This window comes from Physeter macrocephalus, chromosome 13 (genome assembly GCF_002837175.3).
Source record: "Physeter macrocephalus isolate SW-GA chromosome 13, ASM283717v5, whole genome shotgun sequence".
Taxonomy (NCBI): domain Eukaryota; kingdom Metazoa; phylum Chordata; class Mammalia; order Artiodactyla; family Physeteridae; genus Physeter; species Physeter macrocephalus.
This window is the reverse complement of record NC_041226.1, coordinates 6,434,070-6,441,242: the sequence shown is the minus strand read 5'-3', so window position 1 is coordinate 6,441,242 and position 7,173 is coordinate 6,434,070. Positions and strand designations below refer to the sequence as shown.

The window sequence follows — 7,173 nt, the reverse complement described above, 5'->3', positions numbered from 1 at the left end:
CATAACACACACACACACACACACACACACACACACACACACACACACGCGCGCGCGCGCGAGAGAGAGAGAGAAATGCAGGCCGTTCACTGGAGTTATAACTATTCTCTGAGATCTCTTTGTAGTTATTCTTAAGGGAAAGGGGTATCCTCCAGGGGAGGAAGAGATGGATAAATGATACAGTAACAAAACGTGTTTATCATTCCCCAAAGAGAAGCCCCTTGGATTTCCCTCTAATCGATTCTGTCATCAGCACCCAAGAAAGCAAGAGTTTTTTCCCAGGCCGCGTATTTGGTTTCTATGGCCTGGCATCTTCTCCGTCTCCCATTCCCTTCCCTCTCGTGAGTCATCGATGTGCCGCTGGCTACTGCCGCCCACCCCCCCACGGTACCCCCGGTGCCGCCACCATCCTGACCACCCCTTCAGTCACCACGACCTCCACCCATGACCCCGGCTACCGAGACCACCACCACCATCACCCACCCGCACTACACTGTTTCCTCCCATATCTGTTATTTTTTTTTAATCTCAGTAACACATCAGTCATCAGTCACATTCTCCACCTGCAGCCCTATCTCTGGACCCAACATACTGGTGCATCTCTCTTACCCAGTATTTATCAATCAATATCCACCCGTTAACAACAACGTAACAGCTTTTTGTCTCATCAGAAGATTAACTACAAAAATTCATCAGTAGGGAAGAGCCAGCCATTACAGACACACTCAACATTTTGAAAGCAACTCCTTTTTACCGGGGAAAAACTCAAGTTTAAATAGCCCTTAAGGGACCTCCCTGGTAGCGCAGTGGTTAAGAATCCGCCTGACAATGCAGGGAACACGGGTTCGAGCCCTGGTCCGGGAAGATCCCACATGCCGCGGAGCAACTAAGCCCGTGCGCCACAACTACTGAGCCTGTGTTCTAGAGCCTGTGAGCCACAACTACTGAGCCCACATGCCACAACTACCGATGCCCACGCACCTAGAGCCCGTGCTCCGCAACAAGAGAAGCCACTGCGATGAGGAGCCCGCGCACCGCAACAGAGAGTAGCCCCCGCTCGCCACAACTAGAGAAAGCCCGCGCACAGCAACGAAGACCCAACGCAGCCATAAATAAATAAATAAACAACAACCAAAAAAAAAAAAAAACCCACGCTTTTAAATAAATAAATAAATAGTCCTTAAGAACAAGAACGTTACAGAGGTGGTGATCTACAGAATAAAACCACTTTAGAAGTCCTGGGAATCTGAAAGTACACACTATCACTCAATTGCAGGAACTGAGTCATTAATTTGGTTTAAAACATGGTTTAGGTTTTCCCTCCCTAGTTTTACCCCTAGAAAATGCAGGCCAACCCTCTGGTCTCCAAACCTACAGAAGCTACTGTCCCTCTGATAAGTGTCTTTCAATCAATCCAAGTGTCCAATCAAAGCCATACCCCAAACTATTATTTCTCTCTCGTCCTCAAGGACCAGAACTTAATTTAAAAAAAAAAAAAAACTCCCTTCCTTAGAATCTGTCCTGAAAGCAAAGCCAGCCTGGCAGTTGTTCAGGTTGTAAACTGTGCAAGCCCACCACATTCAAGGGGGCGCCAACCACATCATTTTAAAAATTGTATTTTTATTACAACTTTGATGACTTAAAGATGGGTAATTTATTTATCTTACAAGTTTCCAGCATATGGCAATAAAGTGTCTTGTTCTAAAAATCAGTACAGTCCAACCATTCTCCATCAGATAGGCGTAAAAGGTCTGTGGAAGGGATGCCTTTGTCTAATTTGCAGAGAATGCCATATGGACGAGCAGCAGCCCCCAGAAAAGCTTCTCTCAAATGTCTCAAATGTTTTAAACTTTCCATGGTCTTGGCTGTTCGCTAAAGCTTCTACGCATCATGTAATAAACTCTGTTTGCACTGCATTAACTTTTTCCCTCCCAATCTGGTCTTTTTCTCTCAAGAACCACATCCTCTAATCAAGGCAAGCCCCTAAATACGACTGCATCCTCTTGGTCTATTTCCGTCAACTGATATCATTAAACACATGTTAACAATCACACCATAACCCTTTGTTGCAGGAGAAGATTAATCACCACTAGGAAAGAGATGTCCTTATATACACACTCCTCGAATTTAAAATCATTAACAAAACACGTTGCTTGAACTTGAGTTCCAGTCAACATCTGAATATAATCCTCACATCTTAAAAAAAGCAAAATTGAATTAAGCTTTCGTATGAGAATTCATTTTTATTTGCTTGCATCATTAATAATATTTACCCAAAATTACCACCAGCTATTTACTGTGACTACCAAGAAGTATCATACAACACTGAATAAGAGGCAACTATGAGCCCCAGGCAAATGGAATCATAAATTGAACAGAAATCCACATAAACTCACCTTGACCCCCAGAAAACAAGTTTTACTGCCATTGGTGACAATTTGCCCTAGGTGACAATCCAGGTGTAGAAACCTTAAAAAGAGAAGGCACAGGAAAATTCAGAAGAAAGGAGCAAGATTCAGGGAAACATAAACAGGTACTTCATTACACTACTACTTCTCAATGAAAAATAAAGTTAGCGCAGGAGTTCTTGAATCTAGGCAGTAATTGTGCCACAAATAAACTCTTCATAATGGGAGTTGTTTCAACAAACTCACTACTTTTCCATTGGCTGTGTCTCGGATTTTAGAGATACTTAATCTTATATTCAGATTAATCCTCAATGGATTACATGACTTCAATTTTCTTTCTATTTTAATCCCTCAAGTAGTTAATGATCTGAAAACTGATTCTTAAATACACCATATAAATGAAGTATCTTAAGAACTTAAGACTTGGCTTTTATCAGGGGAAGAATACCGCTGATACATGAATAATCATGTCCATTTTGTAGATCTCAATTTTCTTAAATTGCACCAAATTTATACTTGTTATGCTTCTTACTTTCCTATAATCCAGAAGAAATAAAAAGCCAGAGCAACTGTAAATCCTACAATATTAACAACATTAATATTAATTAAATCCTTAATAAAACTGTATTTCAAAATACATCAGCAAAAATTACTTTCTCCTCTAAACTGTCCAGCAAGGAGATTAGTTGCTCAGTGGTAGAAAAGAGACAAATTTTCCCCCCAAATGCTACTGCAATAGATACCACAGAAGGCCTGCTAGTATTAGGTTGAGTCATATAAAATTACTGATAGGCAACCATTTTTTACCTGCAAAAAAAAACAATTTTATCATTTTTCCAAGCGAGGAAATAGACAGAAGTGGAAAACCCAGTGATTATGAAACAATTAAATCTCCAAAACTACCTATCGCTGTGCACGCGTCATTTTCTGAGCAGCATCAGGGGTCTGGGTATTAATGTTTCCATTCCAGGCCAACACATCTTCAGGGCACCTGAAAGACAATGAATGAATTGCCTCCAGCATTCGGAAGGGCTTGAGAATACCTTTTCCACTCTTTCTTCCCACCCGGTCCCTATTTACTGCCAACTCCCTCCAGGCTTCCTCCCTGAAACAATCAAGAGTCTTTTCCAAGAGCATAAATGTGGCAGAGAGAAAAGCTGAAGGCTGGAAGGCAAGGAGGTGAGAGGAAGAACGAAGATCTCTAAGAAGGGCAGGCGCGAGGGACAGCATGTCAGAGTGAGGACCGTGGCTGTGTCTATATAACCTCAACACAGTCAATCAGACGAAGAAAATTAGACCCTAAATTGTGATTATCTCAACTCTTGACTTGTCCCCTCTGGCTGCCTGCGAGTCTGAATCTCCCAAGGAACAAATTTCTAGGAGGCACTCGATTGCAGAAGAGCTGGGGACGGCATTCTCTCAAAGATCTTATATATTATATTGATGCCATACTCAGCAGCGAGCTGTTACATCCAATTTGAGGAAATCGCCACACTCTTCAACTTGTAAACTTTTTAAGCCCTTCCTGCATTCGTTACATGTGTGTGAGGTGAGTGGTGTTATCAAGGTTTTTGTAAATATTTACTAGGTTTTTCTATTTAGCTTAATTCCAACAATTTTGTACTTTAATAAAATGTTGTAAACAATGCAAAAAACAACAACAACAAGTGAGTGAGGAGCAAGCTGCAGGGGGTAGATGGATGGAGGAGTTATTAGATGCAGGGGAAGAAAGCAGAAGGGCTGCCAGCCCTTATATGGTGGGTGGGCGGGCAGGGGCGGGGGCAGAGATCATACCACACGGAGAAAATCAAACAGCTCCAAGTCCAGCTGGGATGAAGGAGAGGTTTACTTCTGTCTAATGTACTTAGGAACCCATCTCTCTGAGGACCTTCCCTAACCACCACTCCCACCCATCCCCCCACCGCTACAAGCACCACCAGCAGCACAGCAAACACCACCACAACCAGACCCACCGCTATGGATGTAACATGGGGCGCACCCAACGCTACTGGGGCTAAAACCATCAGCGTAGAGGCCATGTGAGTGCCCTGGATACAAACGCCTACATGTTCACAAAATGTGTTTTCTTCTGAGATGGAATAGGAAGGGCTTAAATAATTGTCTCTCCTACCAGGAGACCAGTTAAATGAGCCGCCTACCATAAATTGTTCTGCTTTGTTTTCTGTATGAACATGCAGCCAGTTGCAAAATAAACTTTTTGATCTCTTTTTATACCATTCATCTATTTTTCTCATTCCCTATTTTTAAAATTAATTATCTGAGGATAATATTTTGAATATATTAGGTTAAATAAAATATATCAAAATTAATTCCATCTGTTTCTTTTTTCCTCGCTAATGCGGTTCCTAGAAAAGTTAAAATTACATCGTGGCTCACATTGTATTTCTATTAGACAGCACTGCTCTATAAAGTATAGCCTGTCTCTTCCTTACTAAGAAATCTGTGAAGACGCTCTTAACTTTTCCCAATGCTAAGAGAGCCATGGGCACCAAAGACTGCACCACAGTGATATACAAGCATGGCTCTGCTGGACGTACAGACTTTGCTCACATGTTAAAAGCTCACAGAATGTTGCTTCCAAAGTTCGACCAACTCACTAGAGTTTCCTTCTCTAATATCAGTTGTTGCTTCACACGTAACCACCAACTTTCCTGAGGTTTCTGATCTTGCAGTCTAGATATTTTACTGAATTCTGAGGCAGCAGCCCTGTAGGGAAAGACAGGGTCAGGACTAGGATGAGACAAAGCATCTGCCTCAGGCATGAAATTTAAGAGGAACCAAAACACTCCGTAATCAAGATGAATAAAACTTTAAATAACAGCTTTACTGATATGTAACTCACATACCACAAAATGCACCATTTTAAAGGGCGCAATTCAGTGGTTTTAATATACTCACAAAATTGTACAACCACTGTCACTATCAAATTTGAAAACATTTTCATTACCTCACAAAGAAACTCCATCCGATTAGCAGATACCCCATCATTCTCCCTACGCCCAGCCTCTGACAACCACTAATCTATTTTGTCTCTATAAATCTGCCTATTCTGGATATCTGATATAAACGGAACCACACAATGTGTGGCCTTTTATGTCTGGCTTCTTCCACTTAAAATGTTTCCAAAGTTCACACATGTCAGTACTTCATTCCTTTTTATGAATGAATAATATTCTATTGTACGAATATGCCACATTTTATCCATTCAGCAGTTGATGGACAACTTAAGTGTTTCCAATTTTTGGCTATTATGTACAAATTGGTGTACAGTTCTTATATGGATATATTTTCCACTCTCTTAAGTATGTGCTTAGGAATGGAATTGCTAGGTTATATTATAACTCTATGTTTATAATCTGAGTAACTAGCAACAATTTTCCAAAGTGTACCATTTCACAGTCCCACCAGCGATATATCAGGGTTCCAATCTTCACCAACACTTGGTATTGTATTTTTTATGTTAGCCATCTTAGTGGGTATGTAGTGATATCTCATTGTACTTTTTATTCGTATCTCCCTAATAACTAACGCTGACCATCTTTTAATAGGTTTATTTGTCATTAGTATATCTTCTTTGGAGAAATATTAACTTGAAGCCTTCAATTTTTAATTGGGTTATTTATATAATTGAGTTGCAACCATTCTTAATACATTTTGGACACAAGTTCTCATTAGATACATAATTTGTAAAAATTTGCTCCCCTTATATGGGCTATCATTTTCTTGATGATACTCTCTAAAACACAAAAGTTTTTAATTTTTGTGAAGCCCAACTTATATATGCTTTCTTTTGTTACTTATGCTTTTGGTATCATATTTAAGAAACCACTGCCTACTCCAAGAGCATGAAAATTTACTTCTATGTTTTCTTCTAAAGGTCTTTTTATTTTAGCTTTGACATTCAAATCGTGATCCATTTTGAGTTAATTTTTGTATATAGTGCAAAGGTGCAACTTCATTCTTCTGCATGTGGACGTACAGTTACTCCAGCACCATTTGTTAAAAAGACTATTCTTTCTCTTTGAATTGTCTTATCACCCTTGTTGAAAAATCATAAATGTAAGCGTTTATTTCTGGACTCTCAATTTTATACCAGTTGATCTATAAAAGGCTATACTTATGCCAGTACCACACCATCTAATCACCGTAGTTTTGTAATAAGTTTTAAAATCAGGAAGTGTGAGTCCTTCAACTTTCTTCTCCTTTTTCAGGATTGCTTTGGCTATTCTGTGTCCCTTGCATTTCCATACGAATTTTAGGATCAGTCTGCTACAAGAGCAGCTGGGATTACATTGAGTCTGTAGGTCAATTTAGGAAGCATTGCCATCTTAACAATATTGTCTTTCAGTCCATGAAGAGGGGATGTCTTTCCACTTATTTAGCTTATCTTTACAATACTTTACAATCTTTTCAATGATGTTTTCAGTGTAGAAGTCTTACATGTACTTTATTCTATTAATATGGTGTATTACACTGATTTTCATATATTAAGCCCCTGCATTCCTTACAGAAATCCCACTTGGTCATGATGTATAAACCTTTCTATACGTTGCTGGATTTGGTTTGCTAGTATTTTGTTGCATATTTTTGTATCTATATTCATATGGAATACTGGTCTGTGCTTTCTTATGTTTTTTTCTTCTGGTTTTAGTATCAAAATATTAATGGCCTCAAAAATGAGTTGGGGGCTTCCCTGGTGGCGCAGTGGTTGAGAATCTGCCTGCCAATGCAGGGGACACGGGTT

The 7,173-nt window shown here is 39.8% G+C and overlaps 1 protein-coding gene across 9 annotated transcripts in view; it reads right to left on the bottom strand.

Annotated features, from left to right (window-relative positions):
- The window catches only part of MTUS2 (microtubule associated scaffold protein 2), a 543,384-nt gene that overhangs the window by 511,556 nt on the left and 24,655 nt on the right, over nucleotides 1–7,173 (bottom strand). For 8 of the 9 annotated variants that reach the window (XM_028497246.2, XM_024125858.3, XM_028497249.2 and 5 more), the window contains exons 2-3: nucleotides 3,312–3,399; nucleotides 2,397–2,469 (exon numbers count right to left, since the gene is read on the bottom strand). The gene's annotated coding sequence lies outside the window, so the exon portion shown is untranslated. Of the gene's footprint in view, nucleotides 1–2,396; nucleotides 2,470–3,311; nucleotides 3,400–5,026; nucleotides 5,093–7,173 lie in introns of those variants that run through there. The other variant, XM_028497247.2, reaches the window with a different exon arrangement.